This window comes from Eumetopias jubatus, unplaced genomic scaffold, assembly GCF_037043125.1.
Source record: "Eumetopias jubatus isolate StellerSeaLion01/CBP00866 unplaced genomic scaffold, mEumJub1_p1.0 scaffold_10, whole genome shotgun sequence".
Lineage (NCBI taxonomy): Eukaryota > Metazoa > Chordata > Mammalia > Carnivora > Otariidae > Eumetopias > Eumetopias jubatus.
This window is the reverse complement of record NW_028274816.1, coordinates 35,899,517-35,914,097: the sequence shown is the minus strand read 5'-3', so window position 1 is coordinate 35,914,097 and position 14,581 is coordinate 35,899,517. Positions and strand designations below refer to the sequence as shown.

At 53.6% G+C, this 14,581-nt stretch overlaps 1 protein-coding gene across 2 annotated transcripts in view; it reads left to right on the top strand.

The window, feature by feature from the left end:
• Positions 1 to 1,143: 1,143 nt before the first annotated feature.
• Positions 1,144 to 14,581, top strand: part of MEAK7 (MTOR associated protein MEAK7) — a 50,749-nt gene continuing 37,311 nt past the window's right edge. Inside the window, exons 1-3 of one of the 2 annotated variants that reach the window (XM_088027509.1) lie at positions 1,144 to 4,554; positions 6,068 to 7,535; positions 7,804 to 8,238. The gene's annotated coding sequence lies outside the window, so the exon portion shown is untranslated. Of the gene's footprint in view, positions 7,536 to 7,803; positions 8,239 to 14,581 lie in introns of both variants that reach the window. The other variant, XM_088027510.1, reaches the window with a different exon arrangement.

Below are 14,581 nucleotides of genomic sequence, written 5' to 3'. Positions count from 1 at the left end.
GCCTCCCTGTTCACCGCTGGCTTCCCTTCTCTGTTCCCGGGACCAGGGAGGGCACCTGGGCCATAGTGGGTGCCCCGTAAACAGGGATTACTGTCTTTGTCCTAAAATACTGGCAGTATGACAAGCACTGGGAGAGAATGGGAAAATACTGAAACCTTGTGTTGATGATGCCTGTGACATAAACACTGGAGGAAATTGAGAAGGGTTGTGCATACTCTCCAGAGGTCCCTGGGACATCACCAGTTATGTGCATTGCAGCGAGAAAAACCTTCCCTAATGTGAAAGGGGAGGGTCGGGATGGCAGGGGAGTGGGTGCTGGGTCAGGAGGAAGAAGGTACAGATGCTGCTTGGGATAAATGTTCCCTCCTAGGAACCCTTGGCGGTGAGGACCCGATCTTGGGGACCCCTGGCGGTGATGATCCACATCTCCACATTCCGCAAATGGAAACCCCGGGGAACCCATTGTAAAGACAGGACAAGATTGCTATTTAATTATTTATGATGCGCCCTTTCCACTGAAAAAGGAACAGCTCACTCCAGAGGCCACTTTCACGGTGCCCTGAGGTTCCACTCTGAAACGCTGCTTCTAGGCTCCTGTTTCAGGGTTTCTGATTTCCACCCTGGGATGGCCTGAGGGCCCCTTCCCCTGGGGCCCTGGCTGGCCAAGGGAGGAGGCCCCATGACTCCATCTGCCGACTGAGGGCCGCACGCAGGGGACGGCCAGCCCGTCTGCCCAGGTCACGCTGTGTAGCCTTGAGGTTGTCCCTTCGCTTCTCTGGCACTCAGCGTCCCCTTGGGATGAGGTCAGTCTTCCTAAACGTGATGGATATGAGACTGGCGACTTGGGGCAGTGACGTCAGGGCACAAGGAGGAACAATTGTTATGTTAATTGCTACATAGTCACTGGAATGTATTAAAACATATGCAGACCGAAGCTCACACTTCCCTCAGCACTTCTGACACCTGAGCATGCACAGAACCACCTGCAGGGCATGTTACAATGCAGATGGCTGGGCCACCCCCAGCATTTCTGACCCAGGGGGCCCGAGGATCTGCATTGCTAACAAGGCCTCAGGTGGTCTGGGACTGCACTTTACACCACCGACTAACAGAACACTCGGGCGGGGGGGGGGGGGGGGGGGGCTCTGCGCTCAGTGGTGTGCTGGAGCCGGCTAGAATCGGTTTACACGATCCAGCAGTGCTCACCCCCTCCCAACTCCACGTTTGGTGACCTCACATTGTAGCTTGCAACCAGCCATGATGGAGGTATTTGCACCAGGGACACTGGGCAACAGCAAACATCAGGGCTTCCCTCACAGGCAGCTGAAAAGCACCTTGGCCAGCATACCTCTGCGTGCCCAGAGCTATTCTAAGTTCTTTACAGGGATTAACTCATTTACTCCTTCCAACCGCCCTGCACAGTAGCTGCTATGATGGTTCGGTCCCATTCTACAGATGTGGAAAGGGAGATCCGGGAAGTGTGAGTAACTCGCCCCGAATCGCACAGGGGTATTGGACCCAGGCTTTCAACCTAGACATTCTGAATGCACTGTCTGCCTTGTTCATCACTGAACTACACAGCTTGTCAATACCCAAATGTCATGCATTTTTCCTAAAGCTAAGAAGAGACCAGCTACTGGAGGCTGATTTTTTAAAATATGAACTAAATAATAGTACTGCTGTGTTGCAGAAAATAGTGTTAGCTCAGATGGGCTTCCCTGGGTTTACTTACATGGGAAGGGTATGCCCTCCTTTGGAGAAAAGATTCCAAAGCACCTCGCAGTGTAGAGGTTCATACCAGTGGGGGAGCTGGGGCTGGTGTCCACAAGCAGGGGACTCTGGGAAATCAGCGTATTTATACGGTATTTTTAGATGTCCGAGTTGCATATTCTGGCTTTGACTTTTAAAACAATGATGCCAGCTCAAATTCATCCTCAAATTTGGATCTATGCACATGCCTTCAAGATCTTATTGATAGGTAAATAGAAAACAAGGAGATTGAAAAATCCACCCTAGGTTGTGCCTGGAAATGAGAAAATCTGTCAGGGTGGCCTTGGATGGGAGGTCTGTGAGATGCATGGGCTCACTGGGCCGTCCAGCTCTGCTGGTTTACAAAGCTCCAGCTGCAGCTTCCCCACGGTGGTTGAGGGGGGGAGTGAAGGCAGGCCCAGAACCAGGGTTGATTGCACCCCTCAGATGTGCGGGGCTAAATTGCTGACATCACGTCACATCATAGGGCCAGCCTGCTGACTGAGGCTCGGGGAAATTGACAAGAGAGAAATTACAGGGAAATCCTCCAACTCCACACCCTGACCTCAAATTTCTGAAAAGTCCCCTGTGGAGGATAAAGTTTAGGCTGAAATCGCAAGGCTGAGGAGGCGTCCTCCAGGGAAGACGGCATTTGGGGGAGAACTGTGATCCGCTGAATAATGGCCCCTAAGACTTCCAGGCCTGATCCCTGACACCGTGAATGTTATTTTTCTCTGCCCAAAGGGACTCCGGGTGTGAGTGAGACTCTTGACATCCCCATGTCCGGCTGGGACCTAGTGTAACCCATTCTCCTAGTCCCCCATTCTCCAGGTGGGGAGGCCTAGTGTACCCACAAGGGTCCTTGTAACAGGGAGGCAGAGGGATATGCAGCTTTGGAGGGGGAACTGTAGGGATGGAGGAATGTGGCCGTGAGCCGAGGAATGTTGGCACCTCTAGGAGTCAGAAAGGCGGGGGTGGCTTCTCCCCTGGAGCCTCCGAAGGAACCAGCCCTGCCGACACCTTAATTTTGGCCCCATAAGATTCTTTCCAAACTTCTGACTCCAGTGTAAGTGTTAATCCACTCTGTGTGTGGTTATTTGTGAGAACCCAGCAAAGGTTTATCCTTGACCAAATTGGCTTTTGTCCTGGGAGGTGACCTTAACACCCTCAGAATGTTCTGCTTGATAAGAGAGTCTTTATCGAGAGCCTGGGGCCACAGTGTATAATTTATGCAAAAATGTGATTTATTGTTGGAGGGTGCACAGTATCCACTGGAGACCTCTGCGGGGGCCGGAGACTCAGGTTAGCCGGGCAGGTGGTCAGCCATGCCTCCGGTCACCGAGCCCCAGTAAAGCTGGACATCAAGGCTCGGGTGAGCATCTCTGGCAATAGTCCCAGCATGTTGTTGCCTATTAGTGCTGGGAGAAATACGTGCTCTCCACACAGCTCCTTTCAGAGGGGACGAGTGGATGCTCGGCCCTATGCAACTCTTCCCTCTGCTGATTTTCGTCTGTATCTTTTCATTGTAGGCAACGGTAATGGTATGAGTATAATGGCTTTTCTGAGTCCTAGCAAATTATCAAATCTGAGGGTGATCTTGGGGGGCCCCCAAACACTTGCAGTTGGTATCAGAAGTGAGGAGGCCTTGGGACTCCCGAACTTTGCAAGCAGCAATAGGAAAGCGCTACGTTATGCAAAGGCCCTGTGGTACAAAGGCAGGCTCTGCACTGGGAGCTTCCACTGGGCCAGTGTAGCCAGGATAGAGAGTGATGGAGGGTGGGGTGAAGTGCTAGCCACTGAGACACCTGCAGTGCCTCCACCACTCTGATGTTTAGTTTCCCCCCAGCAGCTATCCCTCACTGGAGGGGGAGAACTCAGGCGTCCAGCGCTGAGCTATTGAACACAGATCGCCCGCCTCTGCCTGGCTCTTTCCCTGAGATCCAGGAACTATTCCAGGCTGTTCTGTCAGAACTCTGCTTCTGCAGTGGTCGTCGGAAAATATTCACATGGAGTCCATTTCAGACAGCTTGTCCGCCAGGCCTTCCTCACCTGGAAGGAGGCCCGGCTCTGTCTGGTGGGTACGTCCTCTTGTGTGCCAGGCAAGCACGAGCCTGAGCCCCCAGGCATCTGCCCCTCGTGGTGCTGACAGTCTCACTGTGAGACTGGGTGGCGGGCGGGGGGGGGAGGGTGTCCTCATGTCTGGGTAGAGGAGATGCCAGTAACATCAGTGGGAACGCCCCCGCTTGGCCTCCCAACCACGCTGTGGGGCCAGTGAGGGGTATTCCCATTTCACAGATGAGGGGCCTGAGGCTCAGAGGGGCAGTAATGGACCCTGGCAAGTGACAGAGACGTGCTGGAGTCCAGGTCTGACTCTGGGCCCATGGGTGCCGCCTCTCAGCCAGCAGGAAGACTTCACATACGTCGGGAAACCCGCTACTTCGCGGATTTGCTCAAAAAGGCTTTCCCGGGTGCCCCTCCGCATGCTGGGGATTGCGCGGTTGGCTTAATTTGGGTTCCCAAACCAACAGAACCCAAGGCAAGGACTCTGTGCAAGGGGGTTATCTGGGAAGTGGTCCAAGATATATGAGCAGGAGAGCCGAGGTGAGACAGGGGGGAAGGAGTTGTGATGGGAGGGTTGTGACCACCATAGACAGTAGGCACTCAGTCCTGCAGGGGACCCTGGAGGCCACCCTGTGTGTCTTTTTCCCCCAAGGTCAAGGCAGCGGCTGCCGGCCCTCTGTTCCCTCAGACCGGCTCACGGCTGCTCTCAGGAGCACCGGGCCTCCGCACTTCCTTCCCTTACAGGTGGGCACAGCAGGTTGTTAGGGGTGGAGAGCAGGTGGGGGCACCACCTGCAACGGGGTCAGGGGCTAGAGTGGCAAAAGAATGGGGGGCGGTGTATGATCAACATATTGTTAACATATCATTAACAGGGGGTCCCCCAAACTCCAATTCCAGAGCCAGACAGGGAGTACAAATGAGCAAATGGTCTGGGTGGGGACAAGGGTCACCAACCGCCCAGGTTTGGCCTTAGGGCTATCTGGTTTTAAAAAACTGAAAGACCCACATCCCAGGCAATTCAGAATGCTTGGTCCCTCCTGTGTAGACTGTAGTGCTATGCAGAGCCGGTGCTCCCTCCAAAGTGACAGCCACCACCTAGCTCAGCAAACTTCACCGTGTTAGGGGTGAGCCTCCATTTCGCCAGATCATCCAATATTTCAAGAAGAGTCAGAAACCTGGATCCTATGTGAAATTTACCAATTTTAATTGGAATGAATCCACATCTAAAAAGCTCTAGGTGGGTCCAAGGCTTTGCGTCCAGGGAATGATGGAGACAGCTTCCCTGGTAAATGGTCAGAAGTAACGGCTTTAGTGAGCAAGAGGCACCACGGAGGACTGGGACAGAGCTCTTAGTCCTTCGCTCTTTTGTTTTCTTGGCTGTATTGCATGTGAGGGGGTCCACGGCCATCTGTGGGTGCCCAGGAGGGAGCCCTCAGGCAAGGATGGACCCTCTCTGGATCTACAAAGCCCCCACAGAAGGGAGCTGAACATACCTGAGTCCAGCGCATTTCACCAAAAAGGCCCAGAGACAGGAGAATCTTGTCTAAGGCCACACAGCAACTATGCACTACCATGGTTCACTCCTCCCTGCTTCTCTCTGACCCCTGCCCTCATAGCCCAACCCAAACACAAGTGGCCTCTTCAGTCTAGCCACTCCTTCCAGAGTTTCTATCTATTACAGAATCTGTTTCTTTTTTGATGGCGAGAGCCTCAGAGAGAAAAGTAACAAGATCTTTCGACAAATGGGAAGGGCTGAGGAACATGTTGCTCTCGTGATTTTGTTGGGGAGATCTGCCCAATTAAAGAGGGGCTGGTTGATTTTTTTTTTTTCTTTTTAAAGGAGGCTATTAAATGCTGTCTTTAGGACGAGGGATAAATATGCCCCTTCCCGGTCTATTTCTCAAGATTCCTGTTAATGCCTAGAAGCCAGATCTCCTCTGATGTTGCTTTAACACACAATCACTTTGAATTACAGAAGTGTGGGGTTTCCTGCAGCCTAGACCATTAGTTCTGGACGCTTTCAAATTAAAGTCACCTACTTCGTGCTAACCTGGGAAGTGTGGTGCAGTTGTTAACGTTGTTAGGGACCACCTTGCCTGCTGAAGGGGAAAGGGGAGACTTAATGGAAAGATGCATATGGGGCATTCCCACTGACCAAGGGCAGCAGGGCCTCGGGAAGGAGTGAGAGCCAGATGGAAGGCCCTCAGAGACCCTTCTCCGTCTTCCGTCACTGCCAATCTGCTCACTCCCCATCCAGGAGGCAGATGGCTGCCCTCAGCACCTAAATTGATGCGCCGCAAATCCAGGACCCAGCATGGAGGAGGCACGTGCTAAGGGCAAGCGTCTGATTGGCCCAGGTTGAGTCAGGTGACCACCCTTGGTCTAATCAGCGGCAGCCAGAGCAGCTGACTTGCAAGGTGCACCTCCAGGGGCCGAGGTCCGCTCCTGTGGGACCGGGGGGCACAGCCACCGGGAGGTAGGCTGGGTGGGCTCGAGGACTGAGCCCCCGCCCATGCTGTCTATCATCTGGTGATTCAGAAAATGCCCAAGGACAAAAGTCGGCTGCCGAGGTAAGACAGCAACGGGAGAGGAGCAGGTTTTATTCCTTATGACTGCATTCATATGAATTTGTGAAGTAGCAACTATGCACTGGACCCATGTTTAAATTCTGTTCGCTGAAGGATTGGCAGAACCCTCGCCAGGACCCCACCTACAGCCTGAAGTTGGGGAGAGGGCGCCTCAGGCGGCTCGCTCCATCCCTTAGCCACCAGGCTCCCTGCCCGTGTCCTCAAGGATCCCTTCCTGCTCTGACCCAGGAGAGGAAAGAGCTTGCCTGGCCAGCTCTTTACATGACCCCTCTGAGCTGGAATGGTCCCCGCAAAGCCAGGAGGCAGGGAGGACCCCCTTGTTGTTTCTGCATCCTAAAGCAGGTTGTGGGGGGCAGGGAGGAACCAGGAAGGAAGGCCTCCCCTCGGGCCACAAGAGGCTCAGCGTGTGGATCTGTCAGCAGATCCTTTACCTCCTCGTTCACTCTCACCCCACCTGCTCTCCCGGCCTTTACTTGGTCCACCTGTGTATTCTTTTTTTTAAATTCAATTAACATATAATGTATTATTGGTTTCAGAGGTACAGGTCTGTGATTCATCAGTCTTATATAACCCCCAGTGCTCGGTCCATCACTTGTTAATGCCCATCCCCCTGTTACCCCATCGCCCACCCCCTCCCCTCCCCTCCAGCAACCCTCAGTTAGTTTCCTATGCTTAAGAGTCTCTAATGGTTTGTCTCCCTCTCTGATTTCATCTTGTTTTATTTTTCCCTCCCTCCCCCTATGCTCCTCTCTTCTGTTTCTTAAATTCCACGTATGAGTGAGATCACATGATCATTGTCTTTCTCGGATTGACTTGTTTGGCTTTGCATAATACCCTCTAGTTCCATCCACGTTGTCGCAAATGGCAAGATTTCATTCTTTTTGATGGCTGAGTAGTATTCCATTATAGATTCCTTCTGGCAGGTTCCGACTGAGCCCACACTCCAGTACCGGGTGCTGGGTGGAGAATACTCTGCTCCTGCCCTTGACATGCTCACGAGGGACACAGGGGCTACCAGAGCCCAGGGAGGGGCAGGCAGAAGCTCCAGAGGGGAGGTGCCCTTTGAGCTGGCCTTGAAAGAGGCATGTGTTCAGTCACCACTGCAGACCTTATCAGTGCCGAGGATCCACCGGGGAGGTAAGCAGCAAGGTCCTGCCCTCCTAGAGCTCGGGGCTGGGGAACCGAGTTCCCCAGGGAGGGAGGGTGAAGCAGCTTGTCAGCGTCTGGGCCAACGACACTCAGCTGTGAGACAGGCTGAGAACCACCAGGCCGGGGCCAGCCCCGTGGGCAATGGTGAGACCTCCTCCTCCCTGGCATTTATTGAGCACCTACTGCATGGCAGGCACTATGCTTAGTGCCTTACCTGATTTTCTTCTCCCATCCCCATGACCTTCCTCCTGCACAGGCACTCCCGTCACCCACACTGTGCAGATAAGGAAACTGAGGCTTGGCCAGAGGAAGCAACTTGAACCCTCTTCGCATCTGGGTAGCTTGCTCTCTCTCCTGCGTGCCCAGGACGTTTGTGCGCCACGCCACCCTTGTTCACTGTCCATCTCCGGAGGGCAAGGATTGCACCCAAGCACAGAAAGTGCGTGATCCGTGTTCGTGGAGGGGACTAGAGCCTTCCCTGCTCGCCGCTGTCCTGTTCTTCCCTGACCCCTACCTTCAGATCTCAGGTGTCTAGCTGTCTATGAGGGCTCTTCCTCCCACCTTGGAGAACCTGCGGACAGCGTTTCCACAGCGAGGTGCCAAGGACTGATAGTAACAAAGCAGGGCCCTTCTGGGGGAAGAGCCAAGGCCGCAGGGATGGAAACTTCCGTGGTGGGATGGCAGGCATCAGGTAGGTGCGAAAACTCGAAGCCCCGCTTGCTTTGCTCCCAGAAGTCACCCCCGGGAAACTGGTTGCAGGAAGAGGGCCCAGGTTGTGGAGGGAGCTGAACCCCAGATTTTCCATTTCTGTGTTGCTGTGATCCACTGGCCTCCATGAATGGCCCCAGGTCTCCTGGATCTTGGGAAGGGTACCCAGGGCTTCTGCTCTCAGCCGCCGTCACCTTTCTGCTTAGAACTCACCCTGGGGGGCCAGTTGCTTTAAAAATGAGAGAAAAATCGAGAGCAGCACGACTTGAAACAATGCCCTGTCCCTGGCCGTGTTCAGAATTAGCCCCCAGAGGGGAAGGGCCAGCTGGTCCCCATCGCTGTGGCCGTAGAAAGACTTCAGCGTCAGCTTGAAGGTGACTTTTCCTCCCTCCAGCCCAAATGACATTAACCTGCATGGGAAGATGGCCTGAAGGCCCTGAAATTGGGTTTCAGCCACTGCTCTGTCCCCCATGTGGCTGTGTGGCCTCAGCCAAACCGCATCCTCTCTCCAAGCCCCAAGCCCTGGCTTCTGCTCCTGGGAAGTGACAGCCTGCAGACACAGGTGCCAGGGAGGTGGTGCTTGGGCTAAGTAAGCCCTGGGGCGGCGGCCCACAGCCAGCCTCCCCTAGCCTCCCCTTACCACTGGGAACAAATGAAGGTTCGGGTTTCTAGAACATCGGATTTTTTGAAAGAAACCACAACTTTGGATTTTTTTTTTAAAGATTTTATTTATTTGACACAGAGAGCACAAGCAGAGGGAGAGAGAGGGGGAAGCAGGCTCCCTGCTGAGCAAGGAGCCCCATGTGGGACTCGATCCCAGGATCCTGGGATCATGACCCGGGCCAAAGGCAGCCGCTTAACCGACTGAGCCACCCAGGCGTCCCTGGATTTTTTTTTTTTAATGTTAAGATTTTTTATCATACTGGCTTTTGTCATTTTGAGGTTTTTAAAGTACAACATTCATGCCCAAAAAAGGTGTTCAAATGCACCTTATCCCCAGCCATCACTGTCGCCCCAACCCCCACTCCCCCCCAGCCAGGTCCCAACCTCTAGTGCTCACGGTGGCTTTGACAGTTACGCTGACACCTTGCACGCAGGGTGCACCCTTGTGTCTGGTTTCTTGCCCCCCACCCCTGCATTCTAGCTGAAACTCAAACAGGTGTTGGGCGTAGTTGTAAATCATTCACAGTCAGCTTCTGTACCGTAGTTCATGGTGTGAAGACACCACGTATATTCAGTCTTTCTACCTTGATGGGTGTTGGGTGGTCTCTTGGGGTGGGGGGCTGGAATGGGTAGGGCTGCCCTGAGGACTCTAGCCCACACCTTTTGGGGGGCACGCATGCACATTTCTACTGAATCTACCCCAGTGGTGGGACTCCCGGGTCAGCAAGGCAAGTATTCCGAGAAACATGGATTTTTATCTGAAATCTCCCTATTTTCCAGTGACAGAAAGCAATGAATATCTGTTTAAACAAGGATTCAGTTGGGGTGGCTGGCTGGCTTAGTATAGAGCATGTGACTCTTGATCTTAGGGCTGTGCGTTCGAGCCCCAGTGTTAGGTATAGAGATTACTTAAAAGTAAAATCTTAAGGGGCGCCTGGGTGGCTCAGTCGGTTAAGCGTCTGACTCTTGGTTTTGGTTCAGGTCATGACCTTGGGGTCCTGGGATCGAGCCCTGCATAGGGCTCTGCGCTCAGTGGGGAGCCTGCTTAAGATTCTCTCCCTCCACCCCTCCCCTGACTCGTGCACGTGTGCATTCGCTCTCTCAAATGAATAAATCTTTAAAAAAATAAAAGCTTAATGAATTAATAAATACACCAGGATTCAGCCAAGTGGTGAATCCTGTCTGGGCTGGGTTGGACTTGACCTCCCTTATCCCTCATAGCTTCCAATCAGCCTCATTTGTGCTTTATCATCTTAAATGTGTGTAACTTTTTTCATTATAAAAGAATTATAACTGTTATAGAACATTCAGAAAACAGAACAGAAAGACACATCTCGGGGAGTTCAGCGCCTGAGAACGAGCACCTCGGTAGCCTTGTAGATCATGTTAGCGCTCCCCTCCGTGTGTGTACGGGTTTCTTATAGATTTGCAATACCGCTGTACATAAATTAGGCTGCCTTTTTGACTTAATCCTGAGCGTTTGCATGTTATTACACAGTCTTCCTATCCAGCTACGATTGGTTTTAGCTTCATTTGATTTTTCGGGGCGGGGGTCTTTTTGTCCTGTAATAATAAGGCATAGAGGAAAGTGATTTTGTTTTTTGTTTTGTTTTTAAAGATTTTATTTATTTAACAGAAAGAGACCGCGAGAGAGGGAACATAAGCAGGGGGAGTGGGAGAGGGAGAAGCAGGCCTCCCACTGAGCAGAGAGCCCGACGCGGGGCTCGATCCCAGGACCCTGGGATCATGACCTGAGCCGAAGGCAGATGCCCAATGACCGAGCCACCCAGGTGCCCCTATTTTTTTTTTTTTAAGATTTTATTTATTTGAGAGAGAGAGCACAAGCAGGGGGAGGGGCAGAGGGAGAAGGAGAAGCAGACTGCCTGCTGAGCAAGGAGGCCGATTCAGGGCTCAGTCCAGGACCCTGGGATCATGACCTGAGCCAAAGGCAGACGCTTCACCGACTGAGTCACCCAGGAGCCCCAGAAAGGGCATGAAGTCTGTGGCCACACCACCTGGATTCAGAATCCAGCACAGCTGGACCTCTCCAGGCCTCACTTAACTTCATCTGGAAAATGGGGATAATACATCGCACCTGCCTCAGAGGTTGTGCAAGGGTTTGTGCTTCTATAATATGCATGTGTGTATCCCCAGAACTCAAGGTCATGCACGACAAGGGGGTTGTTTTGTGAACTGTTTCTCGGTGACCCCCCAGTTTCTCTGTCATTTTTGGGGCACAGTTCTCCATGGCTCTCTCAGGTGTCTGGATGTCTGGCAAGCAGAAGCACCCACTCTCTTTTTAAGGATGTTTGTGTAGCAAAAGGCTTTGTTAGATGTAGTGTCTTCCTCCGAGCCAAAGGCAACGTGGTTTTCTGCCCACTATGACACAAGAGTCTCACTCCAGGACAGAGGTCAGGCAGGCTTCCTGCTCAGCAGAAGAGGCCTGGGTTTCCTGAGCTCAGGGTTACTCTGTGGGGAGGAGCATGCTGGGCCGCTTCTCATCGCCCCCCAGGGGCCTGGGGCGAAGGGGACAGATGCAGACCTGAAGCTCGGGTTGCTGCGGGGGTGTGAGTCACGAACCCCTCCTCTGACCCAGAGGGCTCGTGTCTTCCGCCCGCAGCCTTGGAACTGGTAGGCTAGCTCATTGGCTGGCACGCGGGGTAGTCTCTGCTTGTCCGCGGTCCCTGGGCCACTCCGAGGTCCTCCCCAGCTTTACTCCAGTGACCGCGCAACATTCCCTCATTTTGCTTTTCTGTCCCTCTTTGGACCAGTCTTCCATTGTCAGAAATACAGGTTATTTCTGATGTTTTCACTATTTATCCAATGCTGCAATGAGCAGTCTTGGAGCTAAACTTTGCTCTCGTGTGACTGTTTGCATGCCATAAGTCGGAGGGAAGTAGAGCAACAGGACCCCTGGTATTGGCTCATCATGATCCCATCACAGATTGAGGCCTGATGGATCTGAGCTGCTGGGGTACTGCCCACCCCGTTCCCCACTGGCCCCTAGAACCGTGCCGGCCTTCCCATCTTCCCGAATCCCTCTGGGGAGCACCTAACACACTGAACTCTACAGGAAGAGTCATCCCTCTGCCGGTCACCAGACCCCGAGCTCTTCGAGGACAGAGATTCCTTATCTTTGTGTCCATAGGACCTGGCACATAGTAGGTGCTCATCTAATGTGGCTGAACCTCTCCGGGGGCCATGAATCAAACCAAGACGATGCCGAGACACTGTACCTCCCAGTATTGAACCCGCTGTCTCTTCCCCTTATTGCACGTTAAGAGGTGTTCTGAGGGTCATGAAATCACATCTAGTGTGAGGACCAAACAGGAGACAAAGGAAAGCTAGGACCTCGAGGGCTGCCCTGAGTCAGCCCCTTGACCCCCTAAGTCATCCCCCCGGTGGGCCCCTGGGAAAGGCTGTTACATTTTACTTTTACTTTCTGTTGATAGAATATACACGGAGCAGCGCGTATGTCCGCACCAAACACAACCACGTCGTTGGCATTGAGCTCGACGTTACCAGCCCCCCAGCCCCACCTCATGCCCCCCCCCCGAGTCCCCCTGCAGCGGTAAGCATTATCCTGACTTCTAAAAGTGTGGACTCATTGTCCTGTTTTGGATGCAGACCACACACATGCACGTGCTCACACCGCGTGCTCTTTTGTGTCCTGTTCTCCTGACTCGGCGTGACGTTCGTGAGACCCAGCCCTGTTGCCCTGTGCACTTGTCAGCTCTCCTTTGTGCTGGGTGGTTTTCTGTGCTATGGATAGACCACATTTTTTTCCCCTCACCATTCTGTCGTTGATGGGCATTGGGGTCATTTCCAGGGTGAGTCGTGCTGCTAAGAACATTCCAGGACAAGTCCTTACACGTGTACCCATCCTGCTGGGTGTGCCCTGAGGAGTGGAATGGCTCGTGTGCATCTGAGTTTGGCTGTACTAGATAATGCCACAGGGTCAGGAGCTGTTTATCCAATGAACGACTTGCTGGAATCAAAGAATCCGGGGCGGGGGGGGGGGGGGGACAGATCAAGAGAAAGCACGGCCAACAGTCAGGGCTGGTGTCTCGGTGGGTACTTGGCCCCCTGCTGGGGTTTAATTCCTGGTGGGATTTAATTCTCTGCGGCAGCTATCTTGAAAGTCTTGATGATTTTAATCTTTGCCTTTGTGTTTTGTAAGTGAAATGCAATGGGGACAGTGGAGCACGGGTGGAGGGCTTGGTGGCCCTGCCTGCCGCCACCTCCCTGCCTCCCCGCCCCCCACTGCAACCGCCAGCTCCCTGGCCCTCCCCGGTGATCACTGCTGCTCTCCACCGACTTGTCTGAGAGCATCCTGTGCCCCCAGGAGCGCGTCATTAAATAATAAATGAAAAACACCGCGACAGGTGGCGGGGGGGTGCTGCAGAAGAAAGGAGAAAGGTTTTTTCCTGCCTTTGAACGAGGAGGCACAGAGTTTCCCTTTGCCCTGGCGGCTGCTGGCCAGAGTTCATCCCACACTTGCTGTGGCCCGGGCCCTCTGCCAAGCACTCCGCACACGTGACTGCATTTAGCCTCTCAGCCCCCCTGGGAGCTCAGCCTTATTGTCATCATCCCCCTCTGCAGACAAGGAGACAGGCGGGTTGCGGGGAAGTCACCCTCCCGAGGGGTAGCCAGGAAGTGGGCACTGGGCGGGTTTGAAAGCCTGTGCTCATTATCTCTTCAGGGTGCCTGGCCTTCCTGCAGGGCAGGGTCCCCTTGCCCAGGGCGATCATCCAGGGGAAGCAGAAGAATGTCATGAAGAAGGCTCCCCCCGCCCCCCCCCTCCGGCCTGGATGACAGCCAGGGTGGCCTTAGCAGGAGGCCTGGCTGCATTTATGGCGGGGGGTTGGCAGTCCCCCGGGGCTGGAGAGGGGGCCGTGGGTAGGACGGCAGTCTGGAGGCACCCAGGGGTGTCCTGCGGCCCACGGCCCGAGGATGGCAGTGGCCACTGCGGAGCCTGGAAAGCTTTGTGAAATGATCATGAGGTCATGACTCGTAATGCAGAAGAGGTCGGGTGGGGGGCGCCTCGCTGGACACTGGGCTTTTGTTCCGGCAAGGACTGCTGGAGCACTTTGCTCATAATCCTCTCCGAGAGGAAGGAAGTGAAGAAGATTTATCTCCCAGAGGCTAATCTACTTCCTTTGGAGAGGCCTCTATCTGTCCCGCACAGAACTCTGAATGCCCCCCAGAGAATGCTTTGCAATGAGTTACTAAGGATCAGACATTGAAGGGCCAGGGATCTAGAGCTTGCTGAGAGTCTTAGGAAGCGCACATTCGTGTGTGTGTGTGGGGGGGGGGGTGGGCACGCTCGTGCGTACTCAAGCGAGAGTGCATGTGAGGCTTCTTTCCAAATAGCATTTTCACAAACACCTGTATAGTTCATTCTCCCAGCCTGCTTGTGAGCTTTTGCTTGCTCAGTTTGGTTGGTTGGTTTTTAAACAAGAGAAGGAAAATGACAAGAGGCCGTAGGATTTTTCCTAAATCAGTAGCTCAACTGGAAAGGGACTGAAGGTTGAGTTGAGGACCTCGCTCTGGGAGGGGAGGCTCTCAGTGGGGAGGGATGGGCAGGAAATGGTTAAGCAGTGTGCCGCGGGCTGCCCCTGCAGCCAAGGGGCTATGGAATGTGTCTGGCTGCAAGTTTCAAG